Below are 16,562 nucleotides of genomic sequence, written 5' to 3' on the forward strand. Positions count from 1 at the left end.
CACATCAATACAGAGAATGTTTGAAGGTGTTTCCTTCAGATACCATTATATCTGTAGTAGACTTTGCTGAAAATTACTCGTTCAAAGAGCAAAATGAAGTACACTCCATGCATTGGCATACAGATCAATGCACCATCCTTGTTCACATAACGTACATGGGTGACAATGAAGATGACAATATTATCAAGCATATGCATGTCTACATCTCCGATGATAGGCAACATGATACGCTATTTGTCCAGCATTGTTTTCTTCTTTGTGATCAGTGGCTTAAAGACCAGGGGCTGAATTTCAAGAAGCACTGCGTGTGGTCAGATGGTGCAGCCTCGCAATTCAAGGCTGCAAGGCCATTTACTTTGTTGCTAGATATTACCAACTAACAGGTATAGAGATGACATGGAATTTTTTTGGCTCTGGCCATGGCAAGGGGGAGCATGATGTTAAGTATGGAGCCTGATTTACCCTTGTAATTTTCTGTGGTAAAAGCGCACATTTGTAAGGCCCCCATTATGAGGAGAAGCCATCGTGCGTGAAGGAAAATCACTCACCGGAAACCAAAATTTTCACGGACAAGAATCAGGGGCAACTTTAAAGGCCGGACGCCGGAATATTCTTTTTCGCCGGAATATTATGGCCGGACGGCGGCCGGAAAGTGGTCGGAAAACAACCGGTCGGTTGGCCGGTGGCCGGTAGTCAATGGCCGATGGCCGGTGGTCGGAAGTCAATGGCCGGTGGCCGAATTCAAAAGCAGACTTGTCTTCTCAAGGGCGGCCACACATGGGCGGATTGGAGGGTTCGATTTGGACTTATTCGCACAAGGGCGGCTACACATGGCTGTCTCTCATAAGAGAGGGCAGCCCTTTTGGCCTATAAAAGGAGGCCATTTCTACACACATTTCATAGTGTGAAGTTGATGCAACAAGGTGAGTGTGAGGTGGTGAGAGTGAAGCAAGGCAGGAGCTCCATTAAGGGTATAATCCCTTTGTAAACTACTTCTTGTTTGAAGTACTAAAGCCATTGAGTGGCTGCTTTCCCGTGGACGTAGCCCACATTGGGTGAACCACGTATATCGTGTGTACTCTCTCTCTCTCTCTACTCTATAATCTCGTGTATATAAATCTGTCTCTCTCCATTAAGTAATCTACTCAATTATCTATTTAGCTACGTCTTATTTCCTAACACATGATGGCGTTGGCGCTGTGATAAAGAGAGCCCTTACACATGAACAACTCAAGAGTAATGGAGTTGTTCTTAGGTAAGCTGGAGACGTGGTTGCATTTTTGACGAGAACAATGTCCAATGCTACATGTCGCTCTTATGCACAATCCACTAAAGCAGGTCCTACTATAAACAGGAAATTTTGGCTAGTAAAAGAGACAGAAGTGGACATGTCTAATCTATGGGGTTGTGAGAGAGTACGAGTATTTTGATCAATCCATTGCATTTCAGGCTTTTGTTGTCATGATCCTACTCAATTAAGGACCAGGCGGCTTTCTTGTTTTTGTGATGCTTGCATGAAGGGCCATTGGAGGACTTGTTCCAACAAATCATATGCAGGCAAGTGGACACATGAGGCATTGAAACCACTCTCTGAGGTACTTGAAGAGACTGAGGTACCAGAAGATGAAGCTGCAATGTTTTAGGGATCCCAGGATATGTTGAGTGAGTATCTCATTGAAGGTGATAACTTTGCAGTCAATGCAGACGTTGGCAATGCAGAAGGTGTAGATTTCTTTCTTTTGAGATGTACAAAGAGAAAATGGATGACGTATTGCATCTTAAGAGATAAGTGGAAAAACAAATGTGATAAAAACACTTATGTTGTCACAGGGTGTTATTATCAACAGCAAGAGGGGGACCCAAATCACTACACTCTACTTGATGATAGGGGAGTTACTAACCTGTACTCTCACCTTGTTCGGGCAATCAAGTTTGACATGCCTTTGGTAGATGCTATCTCAAAGACATATTATTTATCTCGGGAACTACATGAAACCATTACAATGCCATGCCCTATGAAGCAGCATGATACCTATTTAATAAGCTTATATTATGTTCTATATAGCCTTCACCATTCAGTACCTCCTTACACATGTCCATTGTGCTATGTATCACATAGCACACAACCACACAGAGCACATAGCATAGAATCACACACATTTCAGATAATGAGGTTACTATTGTGAACATGTTGCACCTTGAAAAAAGTTAGCCAAGATATTTGTCGAAAACGATTGGGAAGAAAACATTGTCAAGAGCATCCCATTCACTTTCTTGATGAATCTCATGTTGGGGTATAAAGCCCAATCTCGTCGCCCACGTAAGTGGGCGGGCTGCTAGGTATGTACACATATTCTTTTGTAAAAACCTAATAAGAACTCACTATGCTCTACACATTACAGTAGAGCGAGTTCACCATATCGTCGTGCTCTTCTTCTCGCACTCTCTCTTGCGTCGCACTTCCGCTCGTACTCCTTCAACTGGTATCAGAGCTCAGACCAAGGCTCGGGGCAGCACTGCAGGAGGCTAGAGTCACCAACTCAGATTGGAGTGAAATTCGACAGGCGAAGACACGGCCCCAAATCTCCTGGGAGATCCCAAAGGGCTTGGTGTTGTCAGAATTTCATTCTGAGGTCATCTCCACCACCGTTCAGAGTGTTGATTTGTGGTTGTCTACACCTCAAAGGACGGCTCATAGTTCTTGGAGGCGTGTCACATACGACACGGGCGCATCTACACACAGACTGTAGGTGACATCCACTAGTTCATCAGGTAGCTTGTGTTTGCTGCTTGATATTCTAAATTTCATCCTGACATTGCAGGTACTTCCACATTGGATGTATTGTCAGAGATGATGTATGTTTGTTGAGGGTTTGCTGGCTGTTAGTCACGCAGCAAACAACCACCGCAGCGGTTACAGCATACAGTGGGAAATTTGTGGATGTATGACTTTGTGGGAAGTCTATGTACTGTCAGATTTACTGCAGCCTTTGTTGAGGGTCGAGTGAGGTTTTATTGAGCTGGGGGATTCTCGAATGTTGAGATCCTTTCGGTGATACAGGTCTTGGAGCGATCCCTCGAGCACCCTTAGATAGGCAGCTAGGATGTATTGACTGTGAGTTAGACAGTTGGGATTGCATCTTTGCTTTACTGCCGTTGAGGCATTGTCGCAGTCTATGCTTACAGGACAGTGACAGGACAGTGAGAGACAATACAGGTGCAGGACAGGTTTACCCACAGCTTACAGTGTCAGAGAGAGTGTTTTTTTTTTGAGATGTTTTTTGGTCTGTTTTTTGAGTACACCAGAGCCATTTTACAAAGGAGACTCTGCCAAAATTTATGCAGAATCTGAAGCTTTCTTGGTTCATTTGACAGGTTGATATTGGTTCAGAGGTCAGTTTACAGGGGAAACTCTGCTGAATTTTTCCCACGAAAGTAAACTACTGTGAAGCGTAGCTATGGCTGGATCACAGGACACTGCTCTTTACAATATCAAGAAGCTGGATGGAACCAATTTCCCATTGTGGAAGAAGCAGATTTGGCACGTGTTGGTACAAAAGAAGCAAATAAAACCTATAAAGCTCAAGGGGATAAAACCAGAAGATATGGACAAAGATGAATGGAGCGAAATGGATAAATTGGCACTTTCTACCATTATGCTGACTTTGGCAGAAAGCGTTTACTTCAATGTAGCAGACGAGATGTCGGCTTATCAAGCATGGTTAAAGCTGAGTGATCTTTATGAGAAGCAGAGTGCAGCTTCACAGGTATACTGGCTTAAGAAGCTTGTTGACTTAAAGATGAAAGAAGGGACACCTATGTCCAATCATCTGAATGAATTCAACACAATCTATAGTCAGTTGTCAGCTCAAGGTGTCAAGTTTGATGAACCTGTTAGAGCTATGTTCCTGTTGATCACATTGCCGGAAAGTTGGGACACTTTTCGCACAGCTTTGAGTAATTCTGCACCTCCAGATGGTTTGAACATAGCAGGTGTAGAAGGAAGTCTGCTTACTGAAGAAACCAATAGAAAGACAATGGACAAAGGCAAAGGAACAGCCTTAGTTGTCAGGGGAAGGACCAAAGAAAAGTACAAAGGTGGAAAGAGGAATCAGTCTCGTAGCAAGTCCCGCAGTGCTAAAGGCAAGAGTGAAATAGAATGCTACCATTGTGGCAAGAAGGGTCACATGAAAAGAGACTGCAGAGAATGGAAAGCAGAAAAAGGCAAAGAGAAAGCTGAAGACCATGGTGAGAAGAACAAGTCCTCAGTGAAGATTCAAGAAATAAATGTGACAAACACTGTTGCAGAGGATGACAGTCTAGTGTCAGGAGACATCTACTTCTTGAAAAATACAATGGACTCAGCTGTTCTTACAACATCTGATGGAAATGCACTGAGTGACTGGATTATAGACTCAGGGGCATCACTTCATGTGTCTCCAAACAAGGAGTGGTTTACCTCTTATGTGACCACTAAAGATCATGTTCGGCTAGGCAATGGGCAGACATGTGAGATCTTAGGTGTTGGAGATGTTCAATTGATGTTTCAGAATGGCTCTTCTTTCACGCTGAAGAATGTGAGACATGTTCCCGCAATTACAAAGAGCTTGATCACCACAGGTTTACTTGATGATGCTGGCTACGTCACCACTTTTGGACAAAACATGTGGAAGATATCCAAGGGTTCTATGACAGTAGCACATGGAGTAAATCCTGGAGGACTTTACATGATTTATGTATCAAATGTCTCTAAAAATGTAATCAATGTAACCGAGCAGCCGAACGTTTCTTTGTGGCATAGCCGGTTAGGACATATGTCCAAGAAGGGAATGGAAATCTTGTCTCGTTCTGGTTATTTGCCTGGCTTTTCATTTAATGATTTTGAATTCTGTGAACATTGTTTGTATGGTAAGCAAACACAGCAGCCACATAAGCATAGAAGCAGTAGAAGAGATACACAGTTGGCACTTGTTCATAGTGATTTGTGTGGACCTATGCCTAACCTATCTCTAGGGGGAGCTTCTTACTTTATGACATTTATAGATGATTACTCGAGGAAAGTATGGGTTTACTTTCTCAAGCACAAGGATGAAGCGTTTAGTGTTTTCAAAACGTTTGTGACACTTGTGGAGAATCAGAGTGGCAAGAAGCTTAAATGCTTACGCACTGACAATGGTGGAGAGTATGTTTCAAAGGCGTTTCAGGACTTTTGTGAGTCAAAAGGTATAAAATGTGAACTTACTGCTCCTTACAATCCTCCTCAAAATAGTGTTGCTTAGAGAGACAGATCAAAGAAGTTGATTTGGTTATCTCAAACAGAGTATATTGACAAGGTTTTGCAACGTTTCAATATGGAGAAGGGAAAGGCATTGAGTGTTCCATTGCCACCATATGTGAAACTTAGCAAACAAGATTGTCCTGTGTCTGAGGAAGAACGGGCTGAAATGGATAAGATTCCATATGCGTCTACAATGGGTAGTTTGATGTATGCAATGATTGCTACTCGCCCAGACATTGCATTTGCAGTGGGAGTAGTAAGTCGATACATGTCAAACCTAGGCAAGAAACATTGGGAGGCAGTGAAAGGAATATTGAGATACCTGAAAGCTACAAAGAGTATGCGTATATGCTATGGAAGTCAGGAGCTAAGTGTAAAGGGTTTTACAGACTCAGATTATGAAGGTGACTTAGACAAACGAAGGTCTACGTCAGGGTATGTCTTTACATTGGCTGGTGGAGCAGTATCATGGCGTTCTAGATTACAAGATTGTGTTACTCAGTCTACTACAGAGGCTGAATATGTTGCAGCATCAGAGGCATGCAAAGAATCAATTTGGCTTAATCGACTAGTAACAGATTTGGGAATCAAAGAAGAGATGCCTGTGTTATATTGTGATAGTCAAAGTGCTATACAATTGTCTCGCAATCCAGTTTATCACTCAAAGACAAAGCATGTTGATGTGAAGTATCATTTCGTCAGGGAAATGCTCGAGGATAAGCAACTTCAGCTTGTCCAAGATCACACCACAGAAAATCCTGCTGATCTACTTACAAAAGGACTTCCCTCAGAGAGCTTTGCGCATTTTTGCAAGCAGTTAGGTGTAGGGTAGTACATCACTTCTCTACATCTCTTGTATATTAGCTTGTATAGTAGCTTCTCTCATGCTTAAAGTACCACATTGGACTTTAAGTGGGAGGTTGTTGGGGTATAAAGCCCAATGTGGTCGCCCAGGTAAGTGGGCGGGCCGCCAGGTATGTACACATATTCTTTTGTAAAAACCTAATAAGAACTCACTATACTCTACACATTACAGTAGAGCGAGTTCACCATATCGTCGTGCTCTTCTTCTCGCACTCTCTCTCGCGTCGCACTTCCGCTCGTACTCCTTCATCTCAGGTAAACATGTCTCATTCTTACAATGAATAATTTTCAAGTTAAACATCTCACTCTTATGAATAGCTACCCAGTGGGTGTTATGGAGTTGTGTACATGCTACTATATGTAGCCAAGTAATGTGTCAAGATAGTCCATTGTCTCTACCTAGGCTATTATGTGTGCTATATTGCACAAGTGTGTGTAATAATAGCCCAATGTCCTTGTCTATGTTATAAGTGTGCCATGTAAAAGGACTCTATTGTAGTAAGATAGAAACATGTGTGCTATACAGTAAAAGTGTGTGTATCACATAGCACAATGTTCCTGTCTATGATATGATGTGTGGTATGTGAAAGAGCTATATTACATATTGAGAGCACTATGTGTGCCATATGGCGTAAGTGTGTGTAATAAGAGGCCAATCTCCCTATCTATGCTATTATGTCATAGTATTTCTTGCAGCATGAGTGCTATATAGCATAACTATGTGTAATAATGGTCCGATGGTCCTGTCTATGCTATTATGTGTGCCATGTAGCAGGACTCTATCAGAGTATGACAACATCATATCACCAAAATAAAATTACATCATTCAATCATTAAGTTTAGAGAACTTTGAACATGTCAATTTTTTGTATAGTAATCGCAAGTACATTCAGTGCGCAAAATGCTGTATACATGATTCCATACTCACAATCAAACTTCCCTACATACTTCTCGTTCACTTCTATAGTGGCTGATGACACGAGCAGACACTATGTCCAAAGGATTTTCAAACTGGTTCAACTTTGCATAAGTATTAGGGCTAGGTGAGACTGTCCACTTGACGAACCAAGGGAACAATGTGCTAACCAGGTAAATTGGGGACTGACAAATCTCTGCTGGTTCAAATGAAGCAGGACAGACCCAAGTCCCGAGAGGGTTGAGCAGACACTTGTAGAGTGTGTCATCCGCCACCAGTGTATTATCAGAGTTGAACTTAGGATAGTGCTTCCAAAAGTCTTTCAAACACTTGAAAAATATGGGCTTTGCGTTATCTCTATATGGAGGGATCCCAGGAACTTCATTTAGCTTGAAGCTCGCCTCTCTACACCCCTCTTGACTGATAATATCGAGGAAAAGTTGTTTGTTCAGCCTAGGAAAGCATGCATTCAAAGAAAGTGCTAGATTATTTTGGGTCATGCAGCTCCATAGTGCAACTTGTGCTCTTTGCAGCAGTGCATGCAAAAAGATTGATGCATTGGGCCTGACCACATATTCAAATTGCATCTTTCCTGTAGCATTTGGCCCAATGACTACCTGATACCTTGAGCTTGCCCAATCAAGAGTATTGCTTCTCGCTATTCCTTTGTAGAAGGAGACCTTATACCTCCTTATGAGAAGCCCATTCACATCCAGTATGATGCATAAATTGTCCCTTCTCTTCTTGTCCTCACAAGACGCAGGAGGCAGTGCAACAATCTGTACTAACATTACCACAAGACACTCTGGCCTCTATTGCCTCTCATATTCATGTCCATTTTTGGCCTCTTTATCAGCATTCTTTGTACCTGCCTCATTTGTATCTGTAGGCAGCCGCTCGACCCATAGGGACCTTTGGACTTTTACCTTTGGTATTCCCAACAATGGGATCTGTACAAGACTCGGTTGTATCATGTGTAACTACCTCTTTCGTGTCCACAACAGCCATGAAATGTTCTCCCATTGCCTCTCCCGATTGAGCTGCTCTGTCAGTGGGCACCTCTGTGCCTTTCCCTGCCTCATTGTTTTGCTCTATACATGCCTCAGTTGTATTATGTGTATTTGCCTCTTTCATGTCCGTAGCAGCCACGACAACTTCTCGCATTGCCTCTCTCGATGGAACTGCTCTGTCACCTGCCTCAGTTGTGTCGGCAGAAGCCGCGACATCACCGTTACCCACTGCTGAGCCTATTCCAGGTACTCTCTTAGTGAGGTCCTCCTCACCCAAGCCTCCGATATCTTCAACAACGGCATCTGTACCCTTTGCCTCCTCTGCATCAATTCTCAGCTGCATCACTTGGACAGACCACGTCGGGTTGGGCTGTGACATCACTTGCACCCACTGGCTCACGTGTTCCAGCTTCTGTCTCAATGAGGACCTCCTCACCCATGCCTCTGGTATCCTCAATAGTGGCATCTATACCCATAGCCACAATTGCATCAAGAAGGGCATCTATGAAAGCATGAACAATACTTTCTGTTCCACCATCATTAACATTGCCATCAACAATAGCATCTGTGATAGCATCAACTTCCATAGCATCCACAATGTCATTTGTGCAGGCATCAACTACCGTAGCATCAACAATGGCATCTGTGCAGGCATCAACTGTGGTAGCATCATCAATTGCATCTGTGCCAGATTCAACAGTGGTATCTATACCCATAGCCACAACTGCATCAAGAGGGGCATCTATGACAGCATGAACAATACTTTCTGTTCCACCATCATTAACATTGCCATCAGCAGCAGAATCTGTGCGAGCATCAACTTCCATAGCATCCACAATGTCATTTGTGCAGGCATCAACTAGCGTAGCATCAACAATGGCATCTATGCAGGCATCAACTACCATAGCATCATCAATGGAATCTGTGCCAGATTCAATTGTGGTGGGGGTGGGTAATGTACCCTTTTCAAGTTTAGCACGGTCAACATCTGTATGCACATCATCATGCACAACCTGCACATCAACTGCATTAGGCACATTTGGAACAAATTCAGTAGTACTAGTAGGTGTGTAGGGATCAACTGTATCAAAAGACTCTCTTTTTTTCATGTAACCCCCTGGAAGCTGTAGCACCCCCTCTTGGATTCTTCACAGGATAAGACTGAGCCAGTGAACCTACAGACCCCTCAACTCTATCAAAAGACACTTTTTTTGCATGTAACCCCCCTGGAAGCTGTAGCACCCCTTCTTGGATTCTTCACAGGATAAGACTGAGCCAATGAACCTACAAAACCCTCATCTAGAAACCCTGAAGAGCGAGTGCGTCTCATGCAAGTTCCTCTTTTTTCAACTTCTTGATTATCTACGACAAGAGAAAGTAGAAACATATTACTAAACATGTACAGAAAATAAATCAAATAGTTTGCAACTACTCGATGCAAATAATTAAGAGACATGTCACTAACAAATTCCAACACTTGATTCATCAATGAGCATGGATAAAATAGGGGTGCAATGGATTGCACATGCCTTCTAAAGAAATCTTCTAATTGCATGAAGTTACAACAAAAATACACTCATTGCTTTGCTTTTGGTTTCTTCCTCTTCCTAAATGAATCAAGAGGTATATTCATTGTGGGACTTCCACCTAAGTTCTTGGGAGTCGATTTCTTGCGCTTTGGTGTTGGCTTCCTCCCCGCTGGAGGGGGTGTTGCTTTCACCGCATCTGCAACTGCCTCATCTGATGCTTCATCTCCAGTGTCCACACTTGGTGATGCTTTGGCACTCAACAGAGAACGCAACAGCCTTGTTGGAGTTAGTTGTTGCCTAGGTGATTTGACTGCAGAAGACTTTGCCATTGAGATGTCTTCAACTACTCCACGTACTGCATCCCCTACGGCAAACTCCGCTTCAAGGGCTGGTTGCATCCCTGGGGTAGACTCCGCTTCAAGGGCTGGCTGCATCCCTGGGGTAATCATGCCATTCTTCCTTGTGGAATGCATCGTCTTGTTGGAGCAAGCATGCGATGATTGTTCTACAAAGCAAGCTATTTACAAAGTCTCACTTGGAGTATCCCAAAATACACACATAAATACTAATTTTGGTACCTACCAGTGGCCTGCGTAGAGACTCTCTCTGTTTTTGTCCTCAATGATTCTTGTATACAAGTCTCTGCTGCGATGTCCGTACCTGCAAATGATTTCATTAAATGCAAGAGTTTACACTCCCAATGGAAAGTGGGCCTGCAATAGTACTAGTAAATAAGTGACATCGTGACTACCTGCACTTGATTCTTTCATCTCACTCTTCACCTTCATACCAATCATATGCTTAGCTCTAGGGGGAATAGACATGTTGCAATCTAGTGCAACACAATAGCCATAGTCCCTACATACATGCGCGAAGCATAGCGTATGGTACACATGGGTACAAGGCAGGGAGAATACATCCAAGCTTCTGGCATCGAAGGGGAATCCACATCCTACACAATGGTAGAACCCATTAAGTGCCACCTTGCTAATGCTCTGCTCAAAATCCACAGGAGGAAAAGGCTTCATCAAACTAGCCCCCACATTTATGTGAAGTCCTCTCCATGGTAACACAAAATTTAAAGTGCTCTGATTCCTGTGCTAAGTTGGTCTCTACTTCTGCAAGTAATGCCTGTGAAACAAAGAAGACAACACATCTAATTTAAGTCTCAATAATCCAACAAAAGCAGATTGCTGAAAAGAATATGCAGGGTGAATCTTATCCCTTATTTGCAATACCACATATAAGACAAGCACTTACTCTATATGCTATAAACACAAGCTTGATGTGGTATATGATATGCACTGTGCTATATAGCACATAGCACAATCCAAATATAATGTGCTAAAAGTGCTACATAGAGTATGCACTGTAGATCATAGCAGAGAGACTTTTTAAAATACCAGATATAGCCCAAACATTTTCTCTATATGCTATATAGCACAAGCTTGTTGGGTATATGATATGCAGTGGGCTATATGAGACATAGCACATAGCATATAGCACAAATATTGTGCTATGTAGCACATAGCACAATTAGAGATGGTGCTATGTAGCACATAGCAAAAATAGAGATTGTGCTATATAGCACAATTCACTATTCCACACACTCCAGGGCTATATTGTAAACATATAACACACAAAATGTGCTATTTAGCACATAGCACATAAAAATATTGTGCTATGTAGCACATATCAATATTTAACACACACTTCAGGGCTATACTGTGAGCATATAGCATACAGGTTATGCTATATAGCACATATTACACATGTCCATTGTGTTATGTATCACATAGCACATAACCACACAGAGCACATAGCATAACCACATAGAGCACATAGCATAGAATCACACACATTCCAAATAATGAGGGTACTATTGTGAACATGCTACACCTACATTGAGCTATAAAGCACATAGCACATAACCACACATGGCACATAGCATATAACCACCCACTCCATGAAGATGATGGCTATGTTGTGACCATATAGCACATATTTTGTGCTATATAGCACATAGCAAAAATAGAATATGCTCATACAGTACATAACCATACAATCCAAAACACTCTAACCACATAACCACATGGAAGTGAACCACATACTCCAAAACAAAGTGAAGCACATGTAGGAGGGTATGCACCTTTGCTTTAGCCACATTGGCTTCTAATTCAGTAATGTTCTCTCTAGAGTACTCGAGAACTGTCCAATCAAATCAATGAGGCGTTGTCGAGCTACAGGGTCTTGCACGTAATCAATCTCCGTTATGCAACTTTATGGCCAAAGTGTTTGAGCTTTGAGAACCCTCATCCCTATGCAATTCTTTGACTTGATCCTCTACCTGCTTCTTTGCACGCTCTAGTCTTGACTTATAGGCTTGCAATCCACCCTCTGCAATATTCTTCATTTCTGCAAGTGCCTTGTTATCCTCCTCTGCCAATTGTACCGGGCATCCTCCTGTAGGCACGCTTGAGAATGGTACAAACGTACCTTCTATTTTCAATGATGATCTGGTAGAGGCATATGTGTTTTTGGAACCTCTCCCTCTACCACTCATTTGCTCTTCCCACCTCTTGATCTTGTTTTGCAAGTTGTGTCTTTCTTCTAAGGCTCTCATTGCCCTCTCTGCAAAGATAGCCCAAGAAATTTGATGTTTGCCAGATTCACTGCAGTTTTCCAATGCAAAGGCCTTTGCAAATTGAGTCCCTACTTCATACATGAAGGGACTCTCCTGGTAGACATCCCAGTGTCTCCACACAAGCTTTTGTAAGAACTCCGTCCGAGCATGGTATGCCTTCACTTTCTTCTGGCTACCCAGAACAGGCTTTGGGCATATAAAGACAGCTTCCCAGTCCTCCTTAGAGATGTCATTGTTTCCTGTCAAGCTACGCGGATCAACTCCCTCCAATGGAAATCCACACTCCATATGAAATTCCTCGGCAAGACGACAAAACTTCGTCTGCAGAGGTGGTTCAATGTTCCTAACTAGACTGCTGCTTGCTTGAATCGGATGCTTTGAGGAAGGTGCCATGATGCAGTCTCAAGTGATATGCATGCACATCATCCAATGAACTCATGAGACGTGGTGTGCCCTCGCTTATCATCCCTGCTAAAAAGAAATAAGACCTTCATGGGCCTGCTCTTGTAAGCAGGGCATTCAAGGTGATGTGCTATGGGATTTTCCCCAAGGTTGCATGCAGCTTGTGGACTAGCAAATTACCTCGGGAGTCTATGTCCTCTCATGCAGCCAGCAGCAGCAGCATTAGGTTTTGCTCACCTCTTGTTGCAAATGAGCAAGGTATGGCACTCATGCAGCTCCAAATGCAGCTTAATGTAGCTAAATGATCCCAGGTGGGGAGCGCGTGCTCAAGTAGTAGAGAGTGTACATGTTCAATGGGAGAGACACACTTCGAAGAGAAGAGGGCGGTTACTGCAATCGTCCTTGAAGCAGCCAAGCTTGCATAGTGAAGCTCTAAGCACAGTAGACCTTGAGGACGCACGTGCGAGAGAGAGAGAGAGAGAGAGAGAGAGAGAGAGAGAGAGAGAGAGAGAGAGAGAGAGAGAGAGAGAGGGGGGGGGGGGGGGGGGGGGGGGGGGGGGGGGGGGGGGGGGGGGCGGGGCACGGTGTTTGAAATTGCCAACTACTCATGAAAGAAAGTGGGTGTGTGAAGGCTGAATTTTTAAGTATAACATTTTTTAGAATATAAATTTGGACGTCTGAAATATGGCACCAGTGACCACACCCCCAATGTCATGCTATGCTATTTAATTATATCACATATATAGCTTTCCACCTATTCATGCTTTCACCCTCTTCAACTTCTACTATCATGACACCATTTCCTTCCACCTATCCACACTAACGAGTCTGTGTTTGGATAAATCATTATAGCTCTCAACAACCTTCTTGCTACCATGGGAAACCTTTTTCCCTCTAGGTCTTGCACCATTAAGTTGGTTTGAGCACAACAGATTAGGGTCAAGGTCTTTATACACTGCACCATGGCCATGTTGTTGAGCTTGCACCATTACGTTGGTTTGATCACCACAAATTAGGGTCAAGCTCTTTATACATTGCACCATGGCCATGCTATTGGGCTACAACCATTCTTTGCCACCCCTTCCCTACATGTGTTTCTCTCTGTTCATCGCATATACCAACTTCTCCATTGTCAGAGTACCTTTTTGTCAGTTTTTTATCAGCATTTCACTTGATTTCAATTATAAGAGCTTCCAATATGACCGTTTTATTTATTTTGCCATTCCTTGCACTGAGGTGCTCAGACCAATGCAATAGCCATCTTCTTGCAAGGAGTGACACCATTCGTCAAGCGAAAGGTTTCCATATTGGACACAAGTTAAACCCCTTTAGCATCCGGCCAACAATAATCAATAAATACCATAAGCATGCTTTGGCCATGGTGCGATTGCTTGTCCTTTCACAACAGTAAAAAAATTGTTGATGCCCTTGCAACAGAAGGTGCTTGACAACATTGCAAAGCATGATGTGGGTGGGAGTGCTCGAATTCCATTGATGTTCATGTACGTCATCATGGCAGTTAGCGGTTGAACACCTCCTCCTCATGTTCCTTTGCACCAATAGCTTCATCAACTTGCTTTTTTAGAGGCAACCTCTGTATGCTTGGAGAGTCTCTCTCTTCTTCCCTCTCTCTCTCTCTCTTATCATTCCAAATCTTAATCAGGTAATATCCTTGCCACTACCTACCTAGGGGTCAAACACACAATCAGATGCGTATTACTCTATTATGGAAGATGGGATTTAGGCATTCCATGTGGCACACAAAGAGAGTGAGTTGGTGGCTTGCCTACATGGGTTGAATAAGCATCGACTCACAAGGGGATGTGAATAGCCGGAATTTTCAAGCTGCTCCATTGGTGGCATTCTTACGCAAATTGGAAGTTACGCTGCTCTCCAATTTACGAGCAACTCTTAGATCATGAATATGTTTATATGGCAACGTCCACCCTCAAGATTATAATGGTAGTGGCATGTAGGGTGAGGTAGGGAGAGTTGTTCTCTCTCTCTCTCTCTCTCTCTCTCTCTCTCTCTCTCTCTCTCTCTCTCTCTCTCTCTCTTCTTTGCCAACGCTGAGTTTTTCCAACCTTTGTTGACTCAAGAGTCTTGCTCACAAATGTTTGCTACATAATCGTTACACTCGGTGGGAGTTGGACCATGCAGAAGCATGAGGTTGAGCAGTCGGCAGGAGAGACTGTTGAGAGGTGAACATGCATTGCGCGCATGCACACATACACATAGATCCAAACAGCCAAAAGGAGACGTGGCATGATGGGTTAGAAATCTCTTTTTAGTTCTCTCTCTCTCTCTCTCTCTCTCATTCCTTGCATTCTGGTTCAACTTGGGTTCTTTGTGGTTCTTGGTTCTTTTGGGGATCTTCTTTAAGTTCTTCCCTTGAGTTCAGGAAGCCGAAGCATGCATAGAGCTCTGATACCAATGTCAAGTGCAACACACACAGAGCTCTGATACCAATGTGAGGTGCGACGCACATAGAGCTCTGATACCAATGTGAGGTGCGACGCACATAGAGCTCTGATACCAATGTCAGGTGCAGCAGAAGAGACTAAGGATTTTCTTGGATTTAGTACTCCACACACAACACAAGGGACACCTTACTTCACCTGAAAGAACCGAACTGAAATGAAAGAAAGAGAGAGATGAGAGAGAGAAAAGAGACGACAGAGGGATGTCGGGTCCCAACCCTCAAGGGCCCGCTTGCTCTGTTGCCATAGCAAGTACTTTCTTTATTCTTGCACAATGTTGATACAATGACTAAATGCGAGGATGCTGATGCTAATGGGTACTGATGTTGTGGTACTTCATGAAGACTATGTCAACGACGACGATGATGACAACTGTGACGATGACGTCGGTGATGTTGTTTTCAAGTCCGAGACTGCGACAATGGCGATGAAGGTGTCATCATCGAGATAGGTATTTGTGATGACGATGACAAAGGTGTCGTCGTCAAGATAGGGACTGCAATGACGATGGTGTCGACGACAACGGCGTCAAGGCTGAAAACGGAAAACGCTAGATGCTCTGCTATGGATCTGCTACTGTGGTGGTACTGCGGGGCTGATCTACAACCGTCGAGTCATGTAAAGGCTAGAATTGCAAAACACTGGCTGTCTTGGCTGAAAACTAAAAACGCTAGGCTGATCTACTGCAAGTTGGTCAATGCAGCGAGAAACTACAACAGGGAAGCTAAGGGCTGAAAACTGAAACGTTGGTGGCTGTGGGTTAAAAATGTTGAACTGCCAAGGTTGAGAACACTAGGCTGAACTGTTGAAAAAATGTTGGGGAGCCTGAGGGTGCATGCCGGTCTCCTTCGGTGCCTGCCCTTTCTGTGTCCCTGCTTCTTCTGCTTCTACTGAGTGCCCAATGGGTTTCATTTATAGGAATTAAATGTTGGGTAGGGCAAGCTTCCCAACAAATTACAAAAAGAATTCCAAAATTCACTTTTGATAGAATGACTTATAAGAGGTGTTTCACGCATTGAATGCTTGCATGATGAAATGTGGTCATGTGTAAGAGCGGGTATGCAACTATGACTGGCCTAGACATGCACATCATGCTAGAGGCTCACAAAGTGCCAGGCTCAGTCCTAAGCTAGGTTGTGACTAATGCTAGACTATGACAGAAGCGTGTCCACGTGGCGCAAGTGAAGTGCGCATATGACATCCCCCCTGTTAAAAGTGAGGCACAGCTGTTGAACTTCTATATGTACTTTTGATGTTGATTGATGAATGCTTCTGATGATGTGGATGCACAAACGAATGCAGATTCCTCTGAAACCAGGGACAAATGGTAGCGCGGGGTGTTGTGGGTACTGCTGGCGATGCAAACACCGTTTAAGGGTCACTATCCAACCTTACTATGATTGCTGAATATCAGCCTGGGCTCTATACTAGATAGTGTT

This window comes from Adiantum capillus-veneris, chromosome 6, assembly GCF_014529385.1.
Source record: "Adiantum capillus-veneris isolate H3 chromosome 6, ASM1452938v2, whole genome shotgun sequence".
Classification (NCBI taxonomy): Eukaryota; Viridiplantae; Streptophyta; class Polypodiopsida; order Polypodiales; family Pteridaceae; genus Adiantum; species Adiantum capillus-veneris.